The 14,451-nt window shown below is 40.2% G+C and overlaps 1 long non-coding RNA gene, 1 other non-coding gene and 1 pseudogene across 3 annotated transcripts in view; 2 read left to right on the top strand and 1 right to left on the bottom strand.

Annotated features, from left to right (window-relative positions):
• Window positions 1–1,781: 1,781 nt before the first annotated feature.
• The window catches only part of LOC128583584 (uncharacterized), an 89,265-nt gene continuing 76,595 nt past the window's right edge, over window positions 1,782–14,451 (top strand). For both annotated transcript variants that reach the window (XR_008379496.1, XR_008379497.1), the window contains exons 1-2: window positions 1,782–1,969; window positions 2,153–2,277. This is a non-coding gene — a long non-coding RNA (uncharacterized LOC128583584). The remainder of the gene's footprint in view (window positions 1,970–2,152; window positions 2,278–14,451) is intronic.
• Window positions 5,172–5,271, top strand: LOC128585195 (uncharacterized; annotated as a pseudogene).
• Window positions 5,723–5,829, bottom strand: LOC128585167 (U6 spliceosomal RNA). Its single transcript, XR_008379908.1, has one exon. It is a non-coding gene; the product is annotated as a U6 spliceosomal RNA (small nuclear RNA).

Below are 14,451 nucleotides of genomic sequence, written 5' to 3' on the forward strand. Positions count from 1 at the left end.
TCAAGCAAAGGGGACCTTTTGGGAAGGAAACTGGAGTAACTCATGAACCCCCAGGTCAGGAAGACAGCAGAGCCTCAGAAATGGGCCAAGGGACGGGATCGGGACAGGGGTTTTATTGATAAGAAGGAAGATAAGACCTCTGGCAAAGCAAAGGGGGAACCTGAATGGGCCTTCTGTCTAGGGCAGGCATCCTCAAACGGCAGCCCGCAGGCCACATGAAGCGGTGTGAATTGTATTTGTTACCATTTTGTTTTTACTTCAAAACAAGATATGTGCAGTGTGCATAGGAATTTGTTTATAGTTGTTGTTTTTTTTAACTATAGTCCAGCCCTCCAACAGTCTGAGAGACAGTGAATTGGCCCCTGTTTAAAAAGTTTGAGGATGCCTGGTCTAGGGGATTATATACAGCTTTTCCTTTCCTGCAGGCAGGGGAGTGTGGGGAGATAGAATGCCATAACCACTTGGTGCCAGGGGCTTGAGGGCAGAAATTGACTTTAAAACTGCCCTGTGTAGGAATGTGGTCTTCATTCAGGGTGTGTCCTCTGCTCTGGGAGTGGCAGCTTAGGTGGAACTCCAGTCAGACTGTCTTTGATGAGCCTGTTTTGGGCCCAGAGAACGTGGACTGTGTTCAAGCTGGTCGGTGGGCCTGCTTAGGCATAGGAAAGGGGTCCCTGTCCAGCCCTGAATTGGGGAAACCCTGTGTCATGATCATCCGCAACCTTTTGAAGTTCCGTGAAAGTTGCTTTGAATGCCACATGGATGCATGTCTTCAAGTTCTCGGGGTCTGGAGAACCAAGTGCAGGCTGAACTGTAGTCTTCTTTTGTTTTGACCCAAGAAAGCTGGTCTTTCTCTCAAAGACTCCCTTTCACTTCTCTTGGTCTCAGTGACGACAAGATGTTACTTGTTGTACCACATCAAGTGTTGACAAGCTGTCCAGACTGTCAGGCAGGTATGATGCTCCTGGGATTGGCTCTGTTGCTAGAATAAAGGCTTAGCTGAAGAGAAATGTCCTCTCTCAGTAATATCCACATGGAAAACTACTAAGATGAAAGACCACAATTTCAAAGAAAGTCTTTGCTTTTTTTCTTTTTCTAAATGTCCTTTAATTGAAAAATACTGAGCTGAACTTTATCCCTGCCATCCCTCTTTACAAATGGGGCCTCTAGGCTATAAGCTGCCCAAGTAAGCAAATACTATACTCAGCTTGGCAGCTGGGACTCTGCTATAAAAAGTACAATTCCCACTGAATAGCTCCTTTCTGTGACTCCTCCAGCCTCACACTTGGTTGAGGTGGGCAGGGTGTATTCAAGTTAATGGCAAACTGAAATCTGTGTTCTCAACAAAGAGCCTCTACATGACTGCCCAGGGCACAGAAACTGGGAGGCTGCAGAAGCCATAGAAATGTTGCAAACAGCAAAACAAGACGCAAGATCAATTTAATTGTTGGTCTGACTTCCCCAAGACATCTGTAAACCTGTATCCTGATATCACGATATTGATTTTTTTCAATTACCTTAATATGTCTACAAGTTCTCCTTGAAATCATAGTGAAAGGGAGTTTCTTTCCAACCTTAATAGGAGAGTTGTACAGCATTTTAAAGCCAAAGAGGGAACAGGGACAAGTCGAAAGGTTGCAAAACCGCTGTGGTCTAAAATATGCACCAAGCAAAATAAATGAGCAGACAGAGTTTTCTAAAGGGCAAAGTGTCAGTGTTATTTATTTTCTCCTAAGAAAACACCCTCTTTGAACTGGGAGACAACTGCAGTGTGGAAACGGCAGGGGACCTTGCCAGCTCTGTGACCTAAACGCAAGGCCTGGAACACCCACATGCCTCCTGTGTCTACCCTCAGAGAGGGGGCATTCTCCTGAAGTGGAAAAATCAGCCTTTCATCCTGGAGATGTTCTAATCCTGGACAGCCAGCAAAGATCTCTGCAGGTGAAACACTGGTGGAGCCTTGGCAGCCTCGGTGAGGAATTGCCCACTCGGGCAGCAGCCAAGACTGTCCTGACAGGACCCACAGGCCTGTTTGTGAGCAGATCTGGGGTAGCCCTCAGCGAACCCCGAAAGCCTTGATCCTGTGGTGTGCCAGTGAGGACAGGCCAATCCCACTGAATGGTTATTGTGCTTATGACTTTGCTTGTGCTGGCAGGTGGAAGGAGCCCAGGGAAATTCTGGAAACAATGGTAAAACTAATCCTTGGCTTTAACTAATCCTTCGGTTATGAAGCCCCAGTGTGCCAGGAAGTAGACCAGCAGCTTTCTACTCGCTACGGTGGTGAGTACACACAAAATTCATGTTGGCAGACAAATGCGTATCTTGAAACCATTCTTCTTTCATAGTGGGCATCAGCCATGGGCCAAACGTATTTGCATAATTCATTACATCCTCAGTTAGTATTCCCTGTTTTCCGATGAGGACAGTGAGACACTGAAACGTTAAGGAGTTGCTCGGGGTCACCCGGCAGGTAGGGAGGAGAGCTGGACTCAGGACTCCAGATACGGTGCCATCTTCATGACGGCATGACCTTGCCGTCTCTCCTTTTCTCTCCCTTCTTACCTGTGAATCACCAGCCACTTTACCCTCAGCCCTGTCTCCCCCCAGCTATCATCTTTTCCGTCTCACAGCAGAGAACCATCTTTTCAGCTGCACACATTTTGTGCCTGTATTTTTGCTCTATTTTTCACCCTGCGACATAGAATCCCAGATCGTGGAAGGCTGGAAAGTTATTTAGAAGTTTTCATTTGCCTTTTGCCTTCTGTGTCCTTGGTCATATCTCCCCGATCATGACACAAGACCCGCTTGCCTGCTCAGATGATGTTAGTCTGTTTTCAGAAAGGCTTTCAAGATGGTGTCACACAGCACAAGGCGCACAGACTGAGCACACTCTGGACAGTTGGAGGGTGGCAAGGAAAGGTAGGAGCCCTGCTGTGGAAACCCTTCTTTTAATTTTAAAGAAAAAATATCTAAAAAATTGTTTTGGATTTTAAGGGACTCCAAACATCTATTAAAATGAAACAGTTTAGAAACAAGTTGATTTGAGAAATTTTCCTTGACCCAACTAACTGTATCTTAGGATAATTTCTTTGGATGCAAACTGGAATTAGACTGTGAGGCCCCCTTCAATCCTGGCGGTGAAAACCTTTCCCATGTCCCAGTTCCTTCCACAGAAGTGTGGTTGGGGCAGCTACAGGGAAAGGTGCAGGCAACCTTGCACTCTGCGGCCACATGGACAAGGCTCAACTGCACTCTGACCCAAGTCTTGGTGGAATGCCCTGAAATCACCCCAGGAGCGCAGCAAAGCAGGCAGTTTGTAAGGAGTTGTCACTAGGTCACTTTGTCCAGTGTTCTGTCTTGTAGAGGCTTCCCCAAAGCACTTTCTTTTAGCCTCCCTGGTTTCAGTGACGCCTGGGACTTCACGCCTCACTCTTTAGGATACAGCTAAAATGAATTCACTGCCCTCTGGGATTGGTGCCCCACCTCGCGGGACACCACTCACCTGCCTCCTTTGGTTTGGTATTGTCCTATGGGACAAGGGAACGAACTCCATGCTGACCTTGCTTTTGCTGACTATGTAAGTAATAAAAAGTCTGAATCCATTTGGGTCCAAACCTATGGCGAGTGGGGTTGCCATACTCAGTGCCACAGCAGCCACAGAAGGAATCTCTGTTTCCTAGGGGCCATTCGACAGCAGCTATTTTTCAGGTGTGCTAGGAAGCCTCCACCCATAGTGCCTCCCAAAAGCTTTCTGCGCGCCCCAATCCTGCACAGCCGCAACAGTGTCCCATTCTGCCCTGTTATAAAGGATCTACCAGTGACTTGGAAACTGCTTCTTCTAAGAAGCAAAGTGCAGGAAGAAGAATCCTCTCTTCCCATCTCTAAATGATTTGCAATGAGATGCAATGAGCCTCTTGGGGTGGGATAGTGGATAGGTTTTACCTTGGCAGATCAAGTAGTAGCAGTGACTCAGGAATCATAAGAAGACTGATTCTGAGTCTTTAATAAGATTCTCTTTAAAAAGAGATGCTAAAATCAATTTTCCATGTCTGCCATGGGAGAGGAATGGATGGGGCTGTGTTCGTTCTCCTAGTTGGTATTTGCCCACCTCTAAGGTTTAAGGAGCAAGGCAGCATCGTGAAGAAGCACACTTGGGGAAGTCAAGGGAGCTTTCTTAACTTTCTTTTCTGAATATGGCATTGCCTATAAATTCTCTTAAACGGATCTCTTTATTTGCTGGAAAATATTAGGAATGGAAAAAATAAGTTTTACTTTAATTTGATTCCTTTTCTAAGGAGGTTTCCAAATAAATCACCTGGAAACATTCAGGTTATGACTGTTTCTAAACCAAGAGGTCTTTGTAATGTGTTGCTTTTGGTCACCAGGTCCAGAATTCTCCACGGTGAAGTTTCTCGCTACACCACAGGCTAGGCACTGTTAACAACTGCCCTGGGTTTGCAGGGGTGTGGGACCAGGGAAAAAGGAATTGAGAAATTGGCCTTTCCTGAGGGTTTACATGGTCCTGGCATCATCTTAGCTGCCTTTACATCTATGATCCAAATTAAATTCCATAATTACACTTTCAGGCACCATTTTATTATAATTTTTGTTTCATAATATACATATTTGTAAGGTACAGTGTGATATTTCAATACATGTATACAGTGCATAATAATAAATCAGGGTAATTAGCATATCCATCTCCTGAAACATTTATCATTTCTTTGTGTTGGGAACATTCAAAATCTGCTCTTCTACCTATTTGAAAATACACAGTAAATTGTTGTTAATTATGGTGATCCTACAGTGCTGTAGGATGTTAGGATGCATCCATTACCCGGCCTCTCGCCATGCCATCTGCCCTGTTCCTTTCCCCTGCTCCAGTTACCACTGTTCTACTCTTCGCTTCCATGAGACCAACTCTTTAAGCTTCCACATATGGAAACATGCAGTACAGGCAGGCCCTGGGTTATGAATGAGACAGGTTCCGTAGGTTTGTTCTTAAGTTGAATTTGTATGTAAGTTGGAATTGGTACATTTAGCTGTTACCTGTAATAGCCTCCACTCATAAGTGTGAGTTGGAGGTCAGTCAGATGTTTGTAACTGGGGAACTGACTGTATTTATCTTGTGTGCGCAGCTTAACGTCACTGTGTCCTCCAAGCTCATCCATGTTGCGTTCTTTCTTCTTCTTTTTTTTTTTTGAGTTACAGAGAAGACTAGCATGGCCTTTTTGCAACAATGACATGCAAATTTGTGAAGTGTTCTATATTTTTGACAAAGCCTCACTCTGTCACCTGGGCCAGAGTGCCAGCAACATCAGACTAGCTCACACCAACCTCAAACTCTTGGGTTCAAGTAATCCTCCTGCCTCAGCCCCCTGAGTAACTGGAACTGCCATGATGCCCAGCTAATTTTTCTACTTTTAGGAGAGAGACCCATCTCTCCTAAGCCTTGCTTAGGCTGACCTTGACCACTTGAACTCAAGGGATCCTCCCACCTCAGCCTAGCTGAATGCTAGGATTACAGGCAGGAGCCACCTAGCCTGGCCGGTTGTCATTCTTTTCACAGCTGAATAGTATTCAATTGTGCATACACAGCACATTTTCTTTTGGTGCATTCCCATCTTCCTTTTTTTTGTAGGGGGGTAGTATGAGGGCACATATGTTTAGATTACATTATTTATATTTGTAAGTTAACATCCAAAGTCCAAGATGTAGTTGTGTCAAAAATATAGAACACTTCACAAATTTGCATTTTGTTGTTGCTAAAGGGCCATGCTAATCTTCTCTGTATCTTTCCAAGTTTAGTATAAGTGCTGCCAAAGGGAACACACACCACATTTTCTTTATCCATTCATCTGTTGATGGGTACTTAGGTTGACTCTGTATCTTGGCTGTTGTGAATAGTGCTGCAATAAACATGGAGTTTAGCTAGCTATCTCTCCAGCATAATGATTTCCTTTCCTTCAGATATTTACTCAGTCATGGGATTCCAAGCATCCTTTTAAAAAGGAAAAAAATACTGCTCGGGAGGCTGAGGCAAGAGAATTGCTTAAGCCCTGGAGTTGGAGGTTGCTGTGAGCTGTGTGAGGCCATGGCACTCTACAGAGGGCCATAAAATGAGACTCTGTCTCTACAAAAAAAAAAAAAAAAAATTCTCAAAAAATAAAAAAAAGGAAAAAATAGAGATACAGAGAAGTTACATAACCTGTCCTAGGATCATACATCTGTTAAATGTCAGGTTCAAACCAGTCTACCTCAGGAAAATTTTTGAGAAAATATAATAAAATTGTACACTGAAATTTTGGAAAAAAGGCACAATTATTATTTAAGTTTGTTCCTCATCAAAGAAAACCTACAAAGCCAGTAAGCTAAAAAGTCAAGGAGCAAAATAAGGTGACATTATGAAGTGTTTCAAATTTATAAATTCTGAATAACAGAGAGTGAAAATGAAAGAAGAATGTCAAAAGTGCAAGTCAGGAATATACAATTAATTAAAGAATTACTGTTTTAGAACTTTCGTGTATATATTATAAAAACTTCTCAAATGGCCAGATAAGAATAAATTTCCTGAATGAAATCTGTGATCTTTCCTCACTAAAGAACACGTTACATCAGGGTTTGAGAATGATCTGTAATCAAATAAAGCCCCATTCAAGAAACTTCAATCAACTATACATACTTTAAAATGTATGTTATTTTGTAAAAATTGAATTACTATGTACTTAATAATTTTAAAAAAAGAAAACTATTGGTTTATTTTAAAGTTAACCAAACTTGGCAGCATCTGTAGCTCAGTGGGTAGGGCACCAGCCAACATACACCGAGGTTGGTGGGCTCGAACCCAGCCTGGGCCAGCTAAAACAATAACAACTGCAACAAAAAAATAGCCCAGCGTTGTGACAGACACCTGTAGTCCCAGCTACTGGGGAGGCTGAAGGAAGATAATCTCTTAAACCCAAGAGTCTGAGGTTGCTGTGAGCTGTAACACCACGGCTCTCTACCCAGGGTGATAGCTTGAGACTCTGTCTCTAAAAAATAATAAAAAAAAGTTAACCAACCTTTTAATGACTTTGTTGTGCCTGGTTTTTGTTGGAAAGCATGTGAATATTGGCTTTTAGCATGGAGGTCTACAGTTTCAGCTGATCCTGTAGGGGTGGACCAGTCGTTTGTGACCCTAAGGGTATCTTGATTGGTGTTAGGTAAGAAAACGTAGATTCCCACCAGTAAGTGATTGAAAAGCAAAAAAGCATTTTTCAGGCATTTTGCCAGAAGTGTGGCTATTCTACTGCATTTTTCCCTATTTCAGTCAAATCTTCCTTAGCATTAAACAATGACTTTAAAATGTCATCAACTGAGAGCTCAATCAGTTCCATCTGTAGCTCTTTAGGTGCCTTGGTGATATCAGCTAGGTGAGGCTGAAATGCTAATTTGAGTGTGATGTCATGATTCTCAAAGTCATAAACCTTTCAGTCTTCAGTTAATAGGTCTATAACAGCTGCATATTCTTTAAATGATTCATATATATCATCCTACTTATCAATGACCTTTATTAACTGGGTAAAAATGTTCATCTAAAATTTCCTTTATGACTCTATGCCCATAGCACAGTGGTTATGGCGCCAGCCATATACACCCAAGGTGGTGGGTTTGAACCCAGCCCGGGCCAGCTAAACAACTGCAACAAAAAAATAGTCAGGCATTGTAGTGGGCACCTGTAGTCTCAGCTACTTGGGAGACTGAAGCAAGAGAATCCCTTAAGCCCAAGAGTGTGAGCCTGCTGTGAGCTGTGATGCCACAGCACTCTACTGAGGGTGACATAGTGAGACTCTGTCTCCAAAAAAAAATAAATAAATAAAACAAAATAAAATAAAATTTCCTTTAGAAGAAGCATTTTGAAAAAGATACCTTTTACCAAGAGTGACATAGTGAGACCCTATCTCAAAAAAAAAAAAGATACCTTTTTTCAAAACTCTTTTTGAAATGCCTGTATTTTTCCCCCATATCACATACAGACATAGTTTTACCTTGCAAAGAAATATTCAGGTTATTTTGATTTGACATGATATCACATAGAAATGCTATATTCCTTTAAAAATCATCATCAGTAATTCACATTGCTGATCCTGTTTTTCATAAAATTTAACTATCTGTTCTCACAGACATAAAATTTTCGCTAATACTTGTTCCTGTGGTAGTCAATGCACTTCAAAAGGATAACAACCTGACCACCTCATCATTCGACTTTAACACGTTACTCAACTGAGGATGTTGCAGTTGCACAAATACAGTTAGCAATACTTACAATTTGTGGCAAAATGTCACTTAAAATAAGTAACAGCTTTAGTACAGAGATTTTGCTGATGCAAGATACAATGAAAAGAAATGAGAGCATCTGGATCTGTTAATACTTTTTAAAATCTGTGCAACAACCCTTCATGTTTTCCTGCCATGGAGGGTGCACTGTGTGTACATACACTCACTAAATTTACCAAATTAAAATAAAATTTAATTCAACTTCACAACATTTATCTTGAAAGTTGTTGAAGGTTATCTGTTCCCTGTATTCTGGTTACAAGAATGCCCAAAGTTGAGTAACTCTCTGTAGCCAAAAAAATCTTGTTTTGATCTGAATGAAGTTTAAAACCTGTGCCAAGTCAGTAGTATCAGTTGATTTATCCAAAGCAATTGAAGAATATATATTTTTCTTTTGAAGTATGGCATGAAGTTGTTCTGTTAAGCTGAAGCCTAATTCATGCTGCTGATCAGTTACGGTTCTCCTTGAAAGAGGTACTTGTTTGTACTCAGAGATGTTATCAGGGTCTAAGCAACCTACAACTCTGACAATGCATTCTTTCACAATTTCTACCTCAATGGATAGCTTCTCTTTTTTCCCTGAGTATATAAGCTACTTTATAAGTTGCATTAGCAGCATAATTTCTAGGTTTTATTGCTGTTTGAAAGAACTATCTTTGCTGTTGCTTTTTACTTTTTAATTTCTGCAATGCAATCTTTCACACTGCTCCCTCTAATTTAAGATATTTGTGGTTCTGGTGAGTGTTATAATGCTGATTGATAAGCATGGAACTTTTTTTTTCTTTTTTTTTTTTAATTGTTGGGGATTCATTGAGGGTACAATAAGCCAGGTTACACTGATTGCATTTGTTAGGTAAAGTCCCTCTTTTTTTTTTTTTTTTTTTATTGTTGGGGATTCATTGAGGGTACAATAAGCCAGTTACACTGATTGCAATTGTTAGGTAAAGTCCCTCTTGCAATCATGTCTTGCCCCGGAAGGTGTGGCATGCACCAAGGCCCCGCCCCACTCCCTCCTTCCTTCTCTCTGCTTTTCCTTCACCCCCCCCCATAACCTTAATTGTCATTAATTGTCCTCATATCAAAATTGAGTACACAGGATTCAAGGCATGGAACTTCTTTAATGTTTTGTTTTTTTGTTTTTGAGACCGAGTCTCACTCTGTCACCCTGGGTAGAGTGCATCATAGCTCACTGCAACCTCAAACTCTTCTGCCTCAGCCTCCTGAGTAGCTTGGACTACTGGTGGTGGTGTATGCCACCAAACCTGGCTAGTTTGTTTGTTTTTTTCTATTTTTAGTGGTTTTAGTAAAGACAGGATCTCACTCTTGCTCAGGCTAGTTTCAAACCCCTGAGCTCAAGCTATCCACGTGCCTCAACTTCTCCCGGAGTGCTAGGATTACAGGTGTGAGCCACCGCAACCAGCCAAGTTTCTTTAGTGTTGATATTGCAGTATCACAGAGCAAGCAAATCATCTTATCTTTAGCAAAAACAAGATAATATTGCAATAATCCAATCCTCATTAAAACTCCGTTTTCTTCCTTTAGCATTCTCTTATTCTTCTTTGATATGATAGGTTGTTAAGCAGACAGAATTAAAAAATATTGTCAAGCTGTGCAACTATTCACAAGTCCTGGGTCTGGGGTGTAATGGTCCGGGGATCATCTTGTTTCCTCTCACCACCACCCAGAAATGGCTTCTGCTTGTAAGTCCCTAGTAAATATTCCTTTCTGAGAAACTGGGAATGTCAGCCTCTTTCTTTAGACTCCCAGTTTCCCTAGACTTTAGGGTAGGTTTGCACAAACCTGATCATTGCAGAATGTACATTCATGAGGGATAGCAATTGGCCCATAGTTTTCTTGTAATGCCTTTTTCTGGGTTTTGGTATCATGGTAATAAAGGTGAGCTGCACAAAATTGGGAAATGTTCCCTCCTCAGTTTTTAGGTAGAATTTACAAAGAATTAGTATTATTTATTCTTTGGTAGGATTTCTCAGTGAAGCTATCTTAGCCTGAAGTTTTCTTTATAGGAAAGTTTTTAACAACAATTTCAATTTCTTTAATAGCTATAAGGATATTCAGATTACCTATGTCTTCTTTAGTGAGCTTTGTCTTTTAAGGAATGTGTCCTTTTCATCTAACTTGAATTTACTGGCATAGAGTTGTTCATATTATTTTCCTATTACCCTTTTAATGTTTCTAAAATATGTAATAATGTCCCTGTTCTCATTCCTGATATTAACTTATGTCTTCTCTCATTTTACTCCTGATAAGTCTAGCCAGATGTCTATCATTTTTATTTAACTTTTCAAAGAAACAAACTAATTTTTTTCATTGATTTGCTCTTTTGTTTTTCTGTTTTACGTTTCATTGATTTCTGCTCTTATTTTTATAATTCTTTTTGTTCTATTTACTTTGGATTTTTTTCCTGGTTCTTAAGGTGGAAACTGAGGTCACTGAATTGAGGGGAATTTAGGATTTAGAGTTATAAATTTCCCTCTATGCTCTGCTTTCCCTACACTCATGAATTAAGTTCATGAATTCATTCTGGAAAAAGTGCTACATATCTCATTGCTGAATATCACTGCCATCACCTTTGAAATACTCTCCTTGGCCATCTGATGACTGTAGTCATTCACCAATGAGGTATGTAGCACTTTTTCTCTGATGATTTTATGAACTTCACTCTCTGACCTCATATATTTTACTTCTACATTTGTTTGACACCCTTTGAGAAATAAAAATAAAATCCTAAACATCCCTAGTGACTGAACAGACCCCCACCCCCACCCCCGCTTGGGCCAAGGAGACTCCAAAGAAACTCTGCAAATTTGGGTATGTTATGTTTTCATTTTTGTTCAGTTCAAAATACTTTTTAATTTTCCTTTGACCTTGGGTTATTTAGAAGTGTGTTATTTTATTTCCAAATATTTGGAGATTTTCCAAATAACTTCTTTTATTGATTTCTCATTTAATTTCACTATGGTCAGAGAACACACTTTGTATGATTTGAATGGTTTTTAATTTATTGAGACTTATTTTATAGCCTAGAATATGGTCTATCTTGGTAAATGCTCAGCAGCTGGGGAAAAATGTGCATTCTGCTGTTGTTGCATGGGGCATTACATATGGTCAAGTTGGTTGGTAATGTTGATTCAAATTTTCTATATTCTAACTTTCTGCCTATTTATTCTATAAATCATTCGGAGAGAGGTATTGAAATCATTGATTGTAATTGTGGATTGTTTATTTTCTCTTTCATATCTATCATTTTCACCACAGGAATGTTGAGGCTTTGTTATTAGGGCACATAAACTTTTAGGGTTATTATGTTTTCCTGATGAATTGACTTCTTTATGAAATAAAATTTTTATGCTTGGTAATATTCTTTTCTCTGAAATTTACTCTGTCTGATATTAATATAGCCACTGGAACTTTCTTTTGATTAATGTTGACATGTTATATCTCTTACTTTTAACTTTTGACTTGTTATATTTAAAATGGGTTTCTTTTTTTTTTTTTTTTGTACAGAGTCTCACTTTATGGCCCTTGGTAGAGTGCCATGATGTCACAGGACTCACAGCAACCTCCAATTCCTGGGCTTAAGCGATACTCTTGCCTCAGCCTCCCGAGTAGCTGGGACTACAGGCACCCACCACAATGCCTGGCTATTTTTTTTTTGGTTGCAGTTCAGCTGGGGCCGGGTTTGAACCCACCACCCTCAGTATATGGGGCCCACGCCCTACCGACTGAGCCACAGGCGCCGCCCTTAAAGTGGGTTTCTAATATGCAAGACCTCAAGGGATCTCATCTTTAAAATCAAATTTGATCTCTGCCTTTTGGTTATTATGTTTAGATCATTTACATTTAATATGATTATTGATATAGATAAGTTTAAATCTACCATCTTGGTATGTGTTTTCTTTTTGTCTCATTTCTTTTTTTTCTTTTTCTGCCTTTCTGGATTAATTGAATTTTTTTTTTTTTTTTTTTTATTTTGGCCAGGGCTAGGTTTGAACCTGCCACCTCTGGCATATGGGACCGGCGCCCTACTCCTTGAGCCACAGGCGCTGCCCAGAATTTTTTATTATACATTTTATCTTTATTAAAGATACTTTACCTATAGTTTTTTAAAGTGGTTGCTTATGTTTACTAGTATACATCTGCAACAGTGGTTCTCAACCTTCCTAATGCCGAGGCTCTTTAATACAGTTCCTGTGGATCACGACCCACAGGCTGAGAACCACTGATCTACAACTTGTTACAGCTGATTTCAAATAATATTATGCCACTTCGCATGTAGGATGAGACTTTTATAATAGTATGCTACCATTTCTCCTCTTCTGGCCTTTGTGTTGTTGTAATATGACATATGACAATTAAGTTCATGAATTCATTCAGGAAAAAGTGCTACATATCTCATTGCTGAATACCACTGCCATCACCTTTGAAGTACTCCCCTTAGCCATCCGATGACTGTAGTCATTCACCAGTGAGGTATGTAGCACTTTTTCTCAGATGAGTTTATGAACTTTACTCTCTGACCTCATGTATTTTACTTCTACATTTGTTTTACACCCTTTGAGAAATAAAAATAAAATCCTAAACATCCCTAATGACTGAACAGACCCCTTCTTGGGCCAAGGAGACTCCAAAGAAACCTTAAAACTGAGTTTGTGGCCATGACTGGCTGGGAGGTCAGACACCTCATTATACCCATCCCTTGCTAAGCATCATAAAGCTTGTTTCCCTAAAGGCTAAATAGAAACCAGTCCTTTGGAACACTCACTCCACTGCTGATTTCAACCAACCTTTTGACTGCCCCTCCCTTTTGCAGTTTCAACACAAAACTGATCAGCATTCCTACCTGATAAAAAATCACAGATCATGAGGTGGTTCTATGGAGTACTGCCCACAGCAGGACTTCGAGGGTTCTGTGTAATCTACTTCAGCATTAAAAATCCGAGGGCCAATAACTCCACCCTCAGATCATGCTAGCACCTCCATTTTTGAACATGGGACGAAGTGCATGAAACTCAACTGTGTGTATGCATGTTTCCCAAGCTAATTCCATTCCCTGCAAATATAGCAGTCAAAGGTAAATGTCAGGGCTACACTTTGTTCATCTGAACATTGAAGACAAGTAGTCCAATCATAATGACTAAACAAGCTGAGAATAAAATAGGCGATGTGGCTAAAATCTATGATCATTCCAGATTATACTTTGCCACTTATTTTACATGTTTGTGCCTAGGATGAATTTTTTGTTTGTTTTGTTTTTATTGTTGGGGATTCATTGAGGGTACAAAAGCCAGGTTACACTGATTGCATTTGTTAGGTAAAGTCCCTCTTGCAATCGTGTCTTGCCCCCAGAAGGTGTGGCACACACCAAGGCCCCACCCCTCTCCCTCCTTCCCTCTCTCTGCTTTTCCTCCCCCCCATGACCTTAATTGTCATTAATTGTCCTCATATCAAAATTGAGGACATAGGATTCATGCTTCTCCATTCTTGTGATGCTTTACTAAGAATAATGTCTTCCACTTCCATCCAGGTTAATATGAAGGATGTAAAGTCTCCATTTTTTTTAATAGCTGAATAGTATTCCATGGTGTACATATACCAAAGCTTGTTAATCCATTCCTGGGTTGGTGGGCATTTAGGCTGTTTCCACATTTTGGCGATTGTAAATTGAGCTGCAATAAACAGTCTAGTACAGGTGTCTTTTTTTAAAGTGGCGGGAAAGTATCCATTAACTATAACATCAGGAAGCAAAATACTTTGCAAGCTCTTCCCAATAACATTTAAAAAAGAAAAGATGAATATGGGTAAAGCAATGAGATTTGAAAAGAAAAAAAAAGAAGAATTGGTATTCAGGGTGGCACCTGTGGCTCAAAGGAGTAAAACTCTGGCCCCATATACCGGAGGTGGCGGGTTCAAACCTGGCCCCTGCCAAAAAAAAAAAAAAAAGACAAAAAAGAATTGGTATTCCTACTTTCCAAAAGCAAAGAAAATGGAGAGGCTGAATAACAGTTCTTCTCAGTTACTGATCCAGGAATCTTCAGATGGGATTTTGAGCAAACTTTTGCTCCTTGTCATTCTTCAATTCGCCATGGATATTGAGTGTGAAAAAGTAATAATTCTTTT

Source organism: Nycticebus coucang, chromosome 4, assembly GCF_027406575.1.
Source record: "Nycticebus coucang isolate mNycCou1 chromosome 4, mNycCou1.pri, whole genome shotgun sequence".
NCBI classification, from domain to species: domain Eukaryota; kingdom Metazoa; phylum Chordata; class Mammalia; order Primates; family Lorisidae; genus Nycticebus; species Nycticebus coucang.